This window comes from Pomacea canaliculata, linkage group LG7 (genome assembly GCF_003073045.1).
Source record: "Pomacea canaliculata isolate SZHN2017 linkage group LG7, ASM307304v1, whole genome shotgun sequence".
NCBI lineage: Eukaryota > Metazoa > Mollusca > Gastropoda > Architaenioglossa > Ampullariidae > Pomacea > Pomacea canaliculata.
The window spans coordinates 7,719,587-7,735,789 of NC_037596.1; the positions used below are offsets into that span (position 1 = coordinate 7,719,587).

The window sequence follows — 16,203 nt, forward strand, 5'->3', positions numbered from 1 at the left end:
AAACTTTTCTGGGACGACCGGTGGCCGAGGTGGATAATCGGCCGACAGAAAGTCGTCGGAGAAAGACGTCAAAAGACCCACGCGACTCTGAATATATACTGAGCTTGTGACTTTAACATTAGTGAATATTGGATTGTACGTGCGACACTGCGAATCATTAGGACAGTCGTGAACTTTAAAGTGACGAGCCATATAACAGAGTGGAGTCATCACGCCAGTGCGAACTTTAACTTTGAATATTGATGTATCAGCGACCAGCACCAAGCGAAAAAAGCCAGAAGCTAAGTTTGAGACCCATTACCTATGGAATGCTTGTAACTATCTCTGTTTAAATATATTATCACTCTGTTAATTATATTCTTATCATTAAGTTTGAAACCTTGGTTATTTGAATCCTGTTTTAATAGGTGTGTGGGAGAATGCTAGATACAGAGTCGCAATTAGTCAGACATTCGCCACAGGCCCACGTAACCTACATTACAACTACCTTATCTCCATATGTTTCAATTACTGTAATCAGTCTGAACACTACTTTATAAAAAGAAGCCATAAAGTCTTTTCAGGCAAAAAGTGCAAGTGTTTTTGGTTGTTCTTTCTACTGTATATTATCCTAGATATTTCGCCTTCTGTGTTTATAAATTAGTATTATTTTCTCTTTAGATTCTTCACGACCAGACGAGGAGCAGGGTTGGGGTCAGGTACAATCACACTGTTTCACAGTTTTCAACTCTTCATGAGTCTGAGGTCAGCTGATCCAACAGTCTCGTGCATGTCCCCCTGGTGAAGCTGTTTAACCAGGCTCAGAGTGAAGATCGTTGACTGGTTGTTTCTCACTTCTGGCACAGTCACCTTCTGCAAGTGGCGAATGTTTACAGAGCTAGATCTCTTCACCTTGACCCGGCCTTACCTGTGTAAACCAACAGTCAGGTGTATTAATACCAGAAAACAATCTTTAGCCTTAAATACATTAGAAAATCTCATGTTACACTTATTTTTTTCCGACAATTAGCAACTGTCAGAATTTTCGAGAGTTCGAATTAAAGTTTTAACTTGTTTACACATTTTAACTCTCCACCTACTGAATTTTCTTTTCTTTCATTATTTTGATTTCGCCGCTCTCTATGTTCTTTCTCCCAGCAGGGCGTTGATAACATTGTTTCTCCTGTCATTCACCCCACTCAACTAAACTCTTTGCACCACAAATCCTTCTCCTCTTCTCCAAAGTTAGTCTTTTTATCGTGGGTGTTTCATTCGCCTAATCCGTGTTATTTAACCTTTAACCTAGCCACCCCGCGGACTGAGCTAACGAGCGCGGGTAGCTTTGGCATGCCGGGAGTTGTCTTTGCCCCTGTGACAGTGGCAAGTGCCGCGGAGTGTGTTTAGTTGTCGTCGTCGGGCGAGGATGGGTTGTCAAGTTCAGCCATTTGTAAAGACGTTTTCCCACGCCAGTCAAGATGAGGAGGAGTGGCCATCCGGACATTTTGTCTGTTGCGATGGTTTAACGAGGGGTCCCCTGAAGGTGTCATTTAACAAGAAGTTTTTAGTCTTGTTAGCCTTGCGAAACTTGACACGTGGACATGTTTGCACAGTCCCCGGATGTTTGCATGCGCGCGTGTCTGTGTGTCAGTATGTGTGTGTGTGTTGGTTTCTAACTTTTTACGGTAGTGTATTGTTTGTAAGCATCATCCACCAGGCTTCTAGTCCAGTCTGTGAACTTGATGTTATTTCTCTGGTAGGCTGTTGCACTGATGGCACTACTGATGATGTTTATTGTCCAAAGTTTACTTCAGTGATAAGGTTGTTGTTGATGTGTACATTTCGAAGATTATGATTTGTTGCACACTGTCGTAAAGTGTGTTTATGTCGCTAATTTACAAAATTTTGCTTTAGACATTTGCTTGTGAAAAAAAAAAAAAGAATAAATGAACCTGTTGTTGAGGCCCTATGCTCCTGGAGGAGTACCCAGGACTAAACTAAGTATGTGAGTCTGTTACCACCTGCACTGCGGGGACGTGAAACAATGTCGGAATTGTCATTGAGCAAGTGTAATGGACATGTTGAAAATGTGCAATTTTGGACGTTTAACAAAAAAAATCATGGCTGTTTTGTCAAATAGAAATTTTTCAAAATGTTCTCGGTCCCTTTTGTCTCTGTGTTTGAAGTTGCCGCCTTTTACCTGTTCACAGGACAAAACTAACAGACATCAGTTTGGGACGATTGAAAGACACCTCATCAGTGAACTGACTCTGACAGAAATATCTAAAGGAAGGCAAACATACAAAAATGTCTTAATAAATATCTTTGTGTCGTGTGCGCAATGCGCTTCGTACAACCGGCGAGAGCAATAAGGGACAAATAATTGTCATCATCGCAAATTCTCTTTCTTTCGCCTCCATCTATTATTTTCTCTTTCTCTCTCTCTCTCTCACTGTTAGTTCTTTGTTCTCTTTTTTCTCACTCTCTCCTTTGTCTTTCTCGAGATCACATTCTTGCTCTTCATCTTCCACTTATTGTCTCCCCTTGCACGCAAAAAGAAGGAACAATCGGATGAGAATTTGCCAGCTGCTGTTCATTCACTCAAGTATCAGTTCATTATCTCTCTCTTCTTCTTCTTCCATTTGCTCTGTTCCAACTTTTGAAAATTGACTTCCTCCGTCCCCTGTCCCTACAAAATCTTTTTTCCATTTCCTCGATTTCAGAGACAAAGATGGTGTACCTGCGGATGATAAAATCGTTAATGAACAATGAACGGATGCGTTGTGTGAATGAGACACCTGCCACTGGAGATGGTAGCCGGCTACCTGGTGATTAATGCGGCTGGACATCAAAGAGAGAAAGCATAATGCAGCAATCACATGGCGGTATGCAGGGAACTCATCTGTAGTATTTTTTTTTTAATTTGCTTGCTTTTTTAAAAAAACGATTGAACTATGTTTTCTAAAGGAAAGATCTAGGGCCACAAACACTAGTTTCGCAAAGGTTTTACAATTATTTTTAAAGAGTGAATGATCTTAGAGACAGCAATGTGAAGATTAAATCGAGGAAGAAATGAGAGATATTGGATTCTGTAATTTGTCAAAGCTGAAAGCTGCCCAAGGGAATCGCATCGCATTTAGTCTCAACGATCAACAAAGGACGGAGGCATGAAGAGCACTCACTACACCTGGCCACCGGCAAGAAACACACAGACAGTCGAAGAGTTTCCTTGGGTTTGACGAGATTGCTTTCATTGGGAAAAATACATCTCATGAAATGTAAGATCAGGGAAGTGCGAACTCAAATCGTATCATCCACATCAGAATCGCGACAGCAGTGGCCAGGACAGTCAAGACCTGCCGCAGCAACACCGGAATCACCCCAAAGTGGAAGCACTTCCCTTCTAACAAACCAAACCGGCTATTCGGATGTAAGGCATGGACTCTGCTTGCGATGCAGAGAGGAGGAGAATCCAGACACTCGAGAACCAGCGCCATTGTCCACACACTTGCAGGAAGTTCCACTCGCAACAGTCAAACGGTGCAAGGTGGTCTGGTTCGGCCACGTGATCTGGCAGGGCACTCGGTCTAAAACGGGCATTTGGGGTACATTTTAAATGGGTCGACAACATGGGGGACAATGGAAGAACTGGTTGGCAAACATTAAAGGAGTGGACTGGCTGCTCCTGCTCACCACCGCCAAAGACAGGCTTCACTGGTAAGCTCGCTTAGCCGCTGCGTTATCTGGTTTTTCTAGCTCCACATCAAAGAGAACATGTAAAAATAAAATCAGGAAAATGATGAGACAGTATGCGACTTCCTTTATTACCTTCGAAAATGTTGACAATCGAATTTTTATTTTTAAATAGAACTCGTTTCTCAATCCGTCCATTCACCCCTTGCCCCAGAAACTTGTTTTTGTTGTTCTTGGTGTTCTTTGTCTTAATTTTTGCGTTCCTTTCTTACTTTCACGCTGTCGTCAGCAGCCAGACCAATGATAATCCAGAACGTTAATCAGAATTCAGACGAATGGTAATCAAGAACGTTAGCCAGAAAACAGACCCATGGTAATCACGAGCGCAAGTCGAGAGTCAGATCGGATAATCAAGAACGTTAATGATGACAGTGTGTGGTAATCAAGAACGTTAATCATGACAGTGTGTGGTAATCAAGAGCTTTGGTCAACGGTCAGATCAATATTAACCAAGAACGTTAATCAGAGGACAGACCTGTCGTACTCGTAATCATGGATATAACAGATGATCAAGATTAGGATGAGAATGAGGTCATCGCAACACTCACTTTCATCTCCTTTTGCACTTGATTACATCAGGTGGGTTTTTTTCTTTTTGTTGGGTTTTTTTTTTTTTTTTTTTTTTTTGGAGTTCATTTGTTTATTTTTAAGTGAACTTTACAAGGGTGAGGACATTCTATGGACCGCAAACTTCTTTTATGGAACGTGACGGTGTCTAAGCACATACATACTCTGTACAGAACCCAAAGGTGTCATTGGTGTCCAGGTTACTGAAATTATGCAAGAAATAAAAATGTCGTTGTCCTCGGCGGCTGCTCACAAGGAAAAAAAAAAAAGGATGGGGAACAAGGGGAAAAGAAACCTCATCTAATAAGCCCTGACCCCGACCGAACCCAAAGCGGGACGACGCCCAGTGGGAGCTCAGCGGTGGAGTCGGCCTAGCGAGATTTACGAGTGTCCTGTCATGAAGTCAGCTCTCGGAGATCTCTAAGGGCCAAGGTCTTTCATGCGTCAGTGCCCTCCTCGACTTGGCTCGTGCGACATGGAGGTCATAGGTCGTACGGTGTCGACTTAGGTGACATTGAGGTTACACCTTGCAGAAGCGTGCTATGAATGAGTAACTAAAGTATACAGTCCAGTTCTGTTATTATTTTCCTTTGAAATGGTGTGGATTTGTTGTTCTCTCTTCTCGTTTTACTTTTTATTATTCTTCTTTCCTTTCATTTCCTTTTTTTTTCTCTTTCTTTTTGTTTGCTTTCATTCTTTTTTCCATGATTAAATTGTTCACGAAAAAAATCGACCATCAGAGAAATATATTCACAGCTTTAATGAGAATGTGTATCACCACCAACCAGTGGGAAAGCGAGTAGCCGAGTCGTCACAACACTGGGTTTCAGCCGAGAAGCGTGACGGTTCGATGCCCGAGTCGACCCAACTGTTGAGAATGGGTACTTGGCTCCACAGAGGGATGGAGGAAGGTACAGCAGCAAGGAAGAGGAGATGGGCGCCGCCCTCACATAAAGTTGACCCCGAGGTTACAGAGTGATCTTTGCCTGAGGAGAATCGTTAAACGAAAGACCTACAGTTGCAGAACTTCTCGCCTTCGCTCTGGAAACGACAGCTTTTATTCAGCTTTCATTTTCAATCCTGATTGCGTTTGAATAACGTTTCATCATTTAAAAACAAACAAAAATTATCTTTGGCTAATTTCATGTTCCCAGTCAACGGGGAATGGGGAACACAAGTCAGCCTTTCTATCGAGCTTTGTAGACAGGATGACCTACAGCCTTCCCTCAAACACACACATATGTGTATATCCTACCCACGCCATAAATCGCGGCTGGGTGGACAGCTTGGATGAACCGTGGACAAACGTGACTTCAGTTCTGATTGCATAGATAGTGCTTATCTCCCCTACCTGTCGTCAGAGCGGTCGTTAATAAGGACTCGGTGTTCCAGGGGTAGCAGGGCTTTGGCTAAGTGTGGATGACGAACAGCTTGACGATGAAAGCGATAATTTGACGAGAACTGCAAAATCACTAGGGCAGAGGACATATTTTTCACTTTAAGATGTTGTTAGGCTGTGCGACAACTCTTGTCAGTCCTGCTTGGGAGGAAAATGGTTGCCTTCCAGTGTCTCGACCTTTGAACGCTGGGCGAGGTTATCCAAGGGTCACGGGGCCGACACCAAACATGTGATGATTATAATTGAATAAGTTCTATAGATAAAGAGAAAAAAACTTGGTAAAATCTAAAGTATTTCATTTATATTCAGAAATTGCTATCCAGTTTATTTTATGTATAAGCCATCTAGCTATACAATTCAAGTCTATAGTTACAGAATTCATTCTGTAATCACAGTAACGAGGCTGGCTTGTTTACATTCTATTTTTGTTGCCTGCGTCAAGAAGGTCAAAAATCAACCAATCAGTGCCCTCGCAGCCTTGACACTCCGATCCTAGGGAAACCTTGGAAAATCCGCCTGCGCATGCGCACAACCAGAAAACTCGTACACGTGGGTTCTCCCCAAGAGTTGGAGGACAATTAATTTAACATCTTTTCACACCGCACTCTCCACGAAAAGCCGAGCCGTTCTGCACTTTGTTTGGTGAGGACAATATTTTTTTGTTTTTGTTATGTTTCCAGGAATTTAAGTTTTTTTGGCGAACAGCATTTCACAATTAGACAGCAACATCAGTGTCGATGACAGTGACTAGCAATTATATAAGCGTCTCACACTGACTGAAAATAAACAAGAATTTGTGAGAAAAGCTCGTAAATATAGCGTGACAAAGTCCTTATATGTTCACAATGCCAATATGTAGCAACTTTTTATTTATTTATTTTTTAACAGACAGGAGAGATATATTCAGTCTGAAAACAAGCACAGATTGTTCGTTTGATTTATTAAAATTATGTAATGTCATTACTGTGTGTAATAACATAATACTTATTTTTAAATGATTTAAGTTATTTAAACTAGCCTCTTGAATTGACTTGTGTACACCGTGTATAAGAAGCAACATCAGTGTATACTGCTTCTTCTTACATAAAACATTTGTGTACATATGCTTACTACTTTTTATTGTTTATGCAGAAATGCCTTCCATGACAGTCACTGGTGATAGCATAACTCATGTCAAAAATGAACAACTGTCCCCGGAGGGTTTGTATTTTTTCAGTTAACATCTGTTAAGGTCTATAGATAATATTAAAGTGTAAAATGATTTGTGTACAATCTGAAAATAAATGGCATACAATGTGCAAGTATGTAAGATTTTGATACTAGGATAGATTTTGTGGCAGTAAATATCATGCCAAATAGCCAATAATTGATTATTGTATTTCTACAGTAACATATTTGGGAAACTTGTAGTTTTGGAGAGTACATGCACTTACGAAGCAATTCCATCTGATGCTATAGCCACATACATTATAATATAATGATATACAACTGAGAAAAATAAAATACAGCTGTATACATATACAACTTACTTTATTTAGAAACTGTTTAATCACATCAATGCATATTATAATGTCTGCAAAGATGAAACTATATTTTAGGCAATAAATTTGAATAGTTATTGGTGTTGTACAGGAATAGTTTTGTTAACCAAGTAGAATGAATCTTTGCAGACATTCTATTAACCTCATCTGCCACCAAAAATTCTGTCGAGCTGGTGGAAGATGAAGTGTCAAACAGTTCACAAGGTTTGTAACAATATGTTAGCTAACTACTGTGCACATGTACAAATAAATTAACTGTTCATGAAGATTTTGAGTCAATAATTAAAACACCCATACTTCTATATTTACTCACACTGCATGGTATGTGGCTGTTATACTAAAATTGTTCTGGAACATTGACCTAAAAACACAAATAAGAAATAAACTTCTTACTAAGGTTGTTTTGTTTTTTCACACACACATTAGTACAGTAGAATACTAAGTTATATACTACTTTGCAATTTTTTTTCACATTTTACCTTTATTTGTAAACCTTTTACTTGACAACTGAACACAAGCATATAGTTATACTGTCTGAAACCTGATAATTTTGTTTAATGCTTATGAACACAATTATTGCACAGAAACCAAAGAGTTCACAAGGAGTAAAGGAAAATATTAATGTCATGTCAGTATGATGTTATTGCTTAAAGATATGTACAAAAAATTTACATGGAGCAAAATCAAATATTAGTTTTGTAGCTTAGGTTCATGTAATAAAGAAAGCATACAACTGAATTTTGAAATGCACATAGTACCTTAACATGTAAATGTATAATTTAAGAAAATGCTAACAGCACTGAATGCTTATAACCTTATGACCAGGTTAATGAACTAACTATCCCTTTCAATTGCACAATAATAAATATTACTGCTTGTCACACAAAATCCGTTTATACCACTGAAAATTTAGCATTGAAAAGAGAAAAATACACTAAATGTGTTGTTTTATAAACAGGTAAAAAGAAACGAAACAGGACAAAGTCAGTTCTCCGGAATTCTGTTTTTCGAAGTTCCCTTGGGAAGGAGTACCTTAAATCTGAAATGGAAAAAAATGAATATAAAATTAAATTAAATAAATCCATCATCGAACTCAACAAGCTGCGAATGGAAGTCCTCAGACAAACTTTGCTCGGAGAAGAAGAGAAATCTAATCGTGTCACATATCTATGAAATGGCATGACTTCTGTGGAAATATTTTTGTAAATAATGACAAGACTAATAAAATGTTTTTACCTTAGAGGTGTACTTTGTATGATGAATGCATGTGACATTGGTTTTTTTTTTTCTTTCCCACAAAGCTATTCCACAATAAAATTATGAAGCTAAGAGATAAATATTTCTCTTATTTACTGGGATGATAAGGTACGCATTATGCAATCTTAAATTAATGTCAATGTTCAAAGCAGTTTAGAAATCGGCTAAACCGTCGCTGGACATAAAAAGTTTTCTCGTGAAGCTCTGAATAACCTTGCGAACAGTTTTGTAGAAGACAGGCCGGTTGTTCTCGACAGATGTTCATCCCTCATCAACACTTTGAATCAGAAAGGGGGAGGGGTGTGGACAAAAGGATGTTGACGGGGCGCAGTTTCAAATGCTGACCTGATGTGGAATGATTTGGTGTGAATGAGTTAAGTGCATCTTGTCATTCGCGTGTCAGACTATTTTCAGCAGCATTCCCACCACTCTGCTCGCCTTCTCCGCAAAAAGGAAAAAAACATCAACACGTGTGCACAAAGGGAGTCCCCCAGATACCTGGGTTTCCGTTGTGCAGTGTTTGCAGCTTTGCTCAAGCAGCGCCACCTTGAGAGCGAATAGAGAGACCGGCCTTGTTGACCGGAGCCTGGGGGCTGGTTTGATGCAATATCCGGGGTCTCATCCTCCTTCATCGGGCTGTCAGGAATGTCCTCGCGCTTCCGTGCACAGCAAATGATGTGAGCAAGCGAACACACACACACCATGAGCTTTCACATTACATAACACATACCAGACTTGAGACATCCAAATATGTAAGTACAGTCCTCAAAAACAGGCATAACAGCCGACATAACTGCATACAGCAAAAATTCTGTCCTTTATTGCTTTTAGCTGCCCTTTTGTCTCTCTCTATATATATACATTTCGTTATGTAGTTTTGGTGAATTTATTTTATTTTTTCTTCCTCGTGACCAGTACCTGCAAAATACTTTCATGCAAGTGATGTATAGTAGACTGATATTTATAATTACAACTATGGCTCGTCGTTCGTCGAGACCTATTGTTTATTGTTGCACTTGAGCTGCCCTAGAATTCCGTGTCTCTCACGAAGTTCAAACATTTCAAACCAAACTCCTTACTCTGAGCAAGCACTTGTGCACTGTTCCACTCAGGTGTCAAGCACTTGTCCACTGTACCACTCAAGTGTCAGAGCCCTGAGCGGGGTACGTAAAACGAGGCTTGGGTCAGACAGTACAAGCTTTTTTCCCGTCTTGGATAGATGTTACATTCAAGTCTTGTTTATATAATATTATACTTACAATTCAATTGTTAATTCAACAACTGCAAACATTAGGACAGGTGTAGTAGGATCTGCTTCACTACTTGAACATAGAGTGGTTTACACGTGAGTGGTTAGTAAATGAGGGAAAATGACATAAAATGATCAAACTTGAAGAAAAAATCCCCAGAGGAAGGCCTGATATGTTAACCTTCCTTTAAAAGGAAACGAAAGAGGAAAAAAATCTACTGACCGAGGCTGAGCTCCCTTCACAGCCGCGGGCACGAGTACAGGCCTGCTTACAAGTTGCAATTAAAAAAAAATTTTAGCCTATTTTTTCTCTCATGCATGCATAAACTACACATATGAGTCTCATATATATATATACACACACACAGTGAATAAATTGTGGAAATATAAATTATGAAAAAACCTATGCACAATTTCAAATACGAGGTGACGAAGAAGGAACATTCTGTAATTGTTGTACATCCTGAATTAATCCTGCATCACAAAGGTCAAGGTGGGAGGTAGTGTTGGGTGGCAACGGGATAATTTTCAATTTCTCAGCTGGATGGACGGATGAGCAGAGCATTTGTCCACAAGCAGCAGTTTCTTTTGTTTCAAACTAAATATTGTGTTGTTAAGTTTTTTTTCTCTTTCTGTGAAAATAAAGGTCGTCGTTCATGCTTTGGCATTGAAATGATAATCAACAGCAAGATTTGTAATCTGCAGGCCAGCAAAGCGGTACACGGACGTTTCACCTCCGGACGTTTCGGCGCGGGGCACTTCATTTCGGCATTTCACGCGGGACCTTTAGCCGAAGTCAAGTGTGTGACGCCCCTTAGCTCACACATTTCTCTCGCCATTGTATCAATGTATCAGTGAACTCTCTCTCACTATCCCTCCTCATGTGAACCGTTAGCTCACACATTTCTCTCGCCATTGTATCAATGTTTTTTCTCAAAGCTGTTGCGCATAATCTGTGACAATCAAAGTGAACTGTCTGTGAAGTCTGTGTGTAAAATTTGTTTGAAATAAAGAATTATTGTGTAATCTAGTAGTTACTTTCATTCTTTGAGAAGTAAGTAAGCTCTCTCTCTCTCTGACATAATGCGGCGAAACGCCGGTCGGCAAAACGTCCGCACACGCAGCAAAGCATCTTGGTCTTGCACGCCTCCCAATAACCGATGATTCCAGTGTTCACATTACAGTCCTATAGCGCAGACATATTTCAAAAAATATCTTATGAGCTTTTTTAAAAAAATGAATATTCTAACTTCCCCTCCTGTTAGTAATGGTAGGTTAGTCAGAGGTGTGTGATGTTTGTGTATGATGAATTTATTGTGCGTCAGTGCTGTGAAGTGTAAATTGTGAGATTATTTTGTGTTATTCAGACAGATATACACAAAGGTTATTGTCTTTCCTTTCGTGGAAATCATCAACTTCCCCTTCAGTTACAGCAGTGCCTCCGCCTTCTCCTCCTCCTCCTCCTCATCATCATCATTGATGATACAGTCTCGTCTTGTCTGTCGTTTCTTCTCTCCCCCCACCTACTCCCCCCGTCCCCGTCATCTGTCTGTCTTCCTGTTTAGCTGTCTGGCTGGCAGGATGCCTATTTGTTAACATTAACATATTAGCAGATTAGCACGAAATGGTTAACATACCACACCAATACTCTGCATGCATCCTCAAGACCAAGGCCATAACTTCCTACATCCTTCCTTCCGCCATTATTTGTTGTTTCTACTCCTCCCCTCCCCGGCTTTGCCCCCAGTCGTGCTATCTGTCCTTGGCCGAAACACAGAAGCCTACCTACCTATTTACCCATGTTCATGTTTGTTTTAATTTTAGCATTTTTTCTGCCAAACGATAGTATTTTTAGCCTCGCCGTTTCCGCGACGGCGGATCAAGACTAAACTCGCGGCAGCCCAATCCCCAAGGCTGTGGGTTTGGCAAGCGACAGTGTTTGCCCCCAGACCATGAACCGCCGCCTGGGTATTGCAGCCAGGCTCAGAAGAGGCTTAGTACTCTGGTGGCGAGAAGTTCAACATAAAAATATTTGCCGGAAGAAAATAGCTTGAAGGAAAGGGGAAGGAGGTAACGTGGCCTAGAAAAAAATGACCCCTCCCCGTTTGTCTGTGCTGCCGTTGGTCCACGAAAAGAATTATTTGTCTTTCTAAACTATGTAAGAATTAAATTTTGCTTTGATATCAGTCTGATCAAAAGTAGTAAGGAAACCACCACCTGTCTTGTCGGACCACTCAAAGACCCGAGACCGGAAGTGACGAGGCTCTGTCCCCAAGTCCCCTAGCGTCGCCGTTCACTGACATCTGTTCCTTGAGAAACGGTGTGTTTACTCCGCATGATCGGAATAGCAGGCAGATTCCCATGCCCCCCACTTACCCACCCACTCACACCTCCCAACATTTCGCGACACAAAGACCGGGCTTCGTGTCCACCCTCCAACCGGACCCTCCCTGTCGTCCACCCACACACCCACCTCCCAGAACCCGACTGTGTGCACAGCAAGGGCGTGCAAATTTATGCTCAGCTGCAGCAGCCGTGTTGTGTAGGCATGAGCATCAACCTCTCGCCAGTTACTATTTCTGGCTTCAAGGAAACCCGACAAAGTCCGCACAAAATCTATATTTAGATCGCTCTCACGTTCACCAAACTACGGGAGGGGTAACGAGGGTGCGTTGTGGGGTTCTGGAGTAGGTCGGGGTTGAGAGGTTAACGTCCCCCTCCCACCACCACCCAAACTCCACACCCTGCAGAGTCTTGGGAAGATTTTGCCTCTTCCTGTATCTCGATGCTGTATTGGGAATTATGAGCTCATCAGCGGCTTACGACCTGGGAGAGGGGAGGAGAGGGACTTATATCAATTTCAGTGTTGTATTTGGATGTTGAATGTTATTCTGTGCTCTCTGCCCCCCGTTTCCCCATTTCCTTTTATTTTCAGAGATTCTCTAAGTACATTTTTAGTGCCACTAAAATCGAGATGCTTGCAAGGTGTGGTGACAAAGGGTAGACAAATATTTGTCATTTATTATTATCATTATTGAAATTTTTGTAAATTGAATATAATTACACTTCCCTGCTTTACTCTTGGTTTTTGTTTTACTTTTTTTTCTTCTTTTTGTTTTTAATTGAATCAGTCAACGAAGACTTCAAAAATGTGGGGTTTTTTTGTTTGTTTGTTTGTTTGTTTTTTGTTGTTGTTGTTGTTTTGTGGTTTTTTTTGTTTTTTTTTGTTTTTTTTTTTTGCTGCATTCCAAAGAGCATGGCTCCTGTTTATAAACATTCACATTGTATGGAAAAACTCGCACACAGTGCATGTGCTTTCGCCTCCCTGAGAGATAATGTTGTAATGCGTGACACAGCAATCAAAGGACATTTCTAATCCCTATCCTCCATCGCACGTTACTGTCAGCTCTCGTTGCTGATGATAATGAGTAAGATGATTCCAAAGAGGAAACGCTTAAAATAAAACTCAAGAATGAGAAAATCAGGCACGACACAACTACAGGAATAAGATGGCGACCATAAGTCATAATGTAGTCCAGTCATTAAAATAAGACTTCAGTAATTTAAAGTTATTTTCCCCGGTCACAATTCGTCCCAAGCTATTCGCTTTATCTATGCACCCTATGTACGCGTGTCTCTGCACGTGAGTGTGTGCGCGCGTGCGTCCACGTCTGGTGCTGGTCGCCACTATTCCTCGTCTTCGACAATTTTCGTGCATGTCCTACCTGCGCCCTTTGACCTGTGCCGTAAATCAACATGGCCGCAAACGATCGGCCCAGTTCTCGGAAGCGAGAGCGCCCCGCGAGAATCTCGCACCTTGGTGACAACATACGGATCTACATTCCGCCGGGGGATCTGTCAACAGCCTGGCACAGTTCTCGGATCCAGCTTGTAGACGATGACCGAACAACCTGTTTTGATAGCACACACGCACGCGCACATACACACACAACACATACACATGCACGCACATCCACACACACACACAGTCTTTAATCCTCTCTGTCCAAATGTTGATGTCCCGTTTTCAAACGTTGACTCCATTGTGGTCAAACATGACTGCCTTGACCCCAAAGTACGAAACAGACTGCCACGTGTACCCAGCCTCATCCCAGGTACAGTCTCGGAGAAATTTGTGCTGTTACCTTCCTCGAAGGTACATCTATCAGTCCTTTACTTACCTGTGTTGGTCGTTGTTGTTGACTGATCCTCCAACAAGCTAGAAAAGGAAATTTTCTTTTCCTCTTCTTGGTCTCTTCTTCTGTTGTGTTAGTCTTTCAATCCCAAAACTCATATCTTCACCCAACTCGTTAACAACACTACAACTGAAATGTACGTAGGCATAGATGTAAACCCTGACTTGCCAGCTTCTCGTGTACCAGGTGAGTACAACACCTGGATGTCGAATCATCCACAAATAGTCGAAAGCATCATAGCTCTGCGATAGCAAATTTGATGGACATTCCACACACTCCTTTATTCATGAGATAAATAATTTTAATTTGGGTTAAATGTCAAGCATAAAGTTACACTGACACTTGGATTCGCCTCATTAACTCCCAGGTCACCTCAGTAAAGCCTTCACAACGTGAATTATCTATGTACTAACATGATGTCAGAGATGTGGTCTCTTCCTGTGCTCATCTGTGTTTAAATTTCTTAAAAGTAAAAGAGATATTTGCAGAAATTCTGAGATTTAGTATATTAAAATGAAATAAAACACTTGAAAATTTTTAAACTAGGGATGGTTTTTAATTTCAATAAAAAAAGCATTATTTATTTTATGGCTAGTCAGTTTAGTTACGGACACAGTCTAAAAAAAATTGCAATATTATGATTGTAACATCCAATAAATATGCATAAGACAGAAAAATATCTTACTTGTTAAGTTAGCCCGAGTACATTGCTTCCTTTACTTTACTTTTCTTTGGAGCAAACCTTTTCTTGGGTCCTTTTATTTTTTTTATTATAACTGTTTGTGAATGATATTTTTGAAAGGAAAGTTTAGGTTTTACTTTGTGGTGAAGGGTGGAGTAGGCTTATTTATCTGTGTTTGTCTTGTTTTGTTGTAAATTTTCTAACGGGCTTTTTTGAGATTAAAGATGGGGTGTTTCCTAGGTTAAAGATGGGGTGTGTTTTGTTGTATATTTGCTCAGATTTCATTTCTTTGAAGGATATCTGTTAATGTTGCTAATTGTTGATGCAGCTGATAGACAGAAGTAGAAAAGGCACGTTGCTGTGACCGATCGGCTTAAATTTTATTTACTTATCTCTTTCCAGAAGCTTCTTTGTGGATTTTTCTTCTCCCTATCCCCTCTTCCTCATCATGCGCTGGCCTTGGCCGAGGAAACTGGAGTGGGGGAGTTGGGTAGGGTCAAAACTGAGCACGATACATAAACTCAGATGTCAGCTCCCCACCAACCCCCTGCCTTAGATGTATTTTGCAACTTGGAACGAAATGAAAGCAATTTTCGTCTGCAGAACTCCGTGATCTGTCTGCGAATCCCCGTGAGCTGTGTTCAGTCCTACACCAACACCGGCGCCACATCGGCTGCCCAGCCCTCTCACCAGCGTCCTAAACCTTCTGGGACGACGTCCAATCAGGGAGGCGACGCGAAACGTTAGCCCTCGTTTACTCGTGAAATCTCGTGGTTTTTATCCGCCGCACGCGGTTTTAGCTGGGAATTGCTAAATTTAGGCGCGTACCGGCATTAGACCCGGTGATCAGACCAGACAGTGCATATTTAGACTCGCTTGCTTACGTTACGCCTGCGGTTGTGAGTTCACGGACATTGGAAAGAGCAAGGAAGTGGAGGTGTGTGTTGATGGGCGGTGGGTAAAGACTGCTCTGCATGTATATAGTAGCTGTTTTCCTCCCTTGTCTGAATTTTCCAACCATCATCCCCATACCTCACCTCTACCCCCTCATTATGCAGACACACAGGCAGGCAAATCGACAAACACATATCAACAGATAACTAACACAATGTGGCAAAGGTCAAAACAAAAAGTGCCATCGTGGTAGGGGCAGTAAACGTAAGTGGTTCATCGTGTCAAGGGGAGGACTTTGGAACCTATTTCTCCGTCTTTCCGCTGCCTTTATCCTCCCGATATTTGAGTACCTAACTCTACTGTGTCTTATGGGCATGGAGAGTTTTCAAACCACCGACCCTTCCGGGTCTCGAACCAGCTAGCAGTCCACAGTCGAGTGCACGGACCACCACACCATGCTTGCTTTCCAATAATGATAATAAGCTTAGTCACTTCTTTACTTTTCCAATGACTATAAATGACAGGCTTGTTTATAGTCGAGTGCATTGACCACTGCGGCACGGAGCCTTTCCAATAAGTCTGACAGTATATAGCCTTTCTAGTACATAGACCTCGATAAGAAATCTTTTTCAATAAGCCGGACAACATTTTTTGTTCTCATAGGTTCGTCTGGTGCATCGATAGACCAC

The 16,203-nt window shown here is 41.2% G+C and overlaps 1 long non-coding RNA gene across 1 annotated transcript; it reads left to right on the plus strand.

Annotated features, from left to right (window-relative positions):
* Nucleotides 1-6,200: 6,200 nt before the first annotated feature.
* On the plus strand, nt 6,201-9,259 carry LOC112568012. The gene is made up of 4 exons (XR_003099958.1): nt 6,201-6,337; nt 6,827-6,895; nt 7,366-7,440; nt 8,195-9,259. It is a non-coding gene; the product is annotated as an uncharacterized LOC112568012 (long non-coding RNA).
* The last annotated feature ends 6,944 nt before the right edge of the window (nt 9,260-16,203 follow it).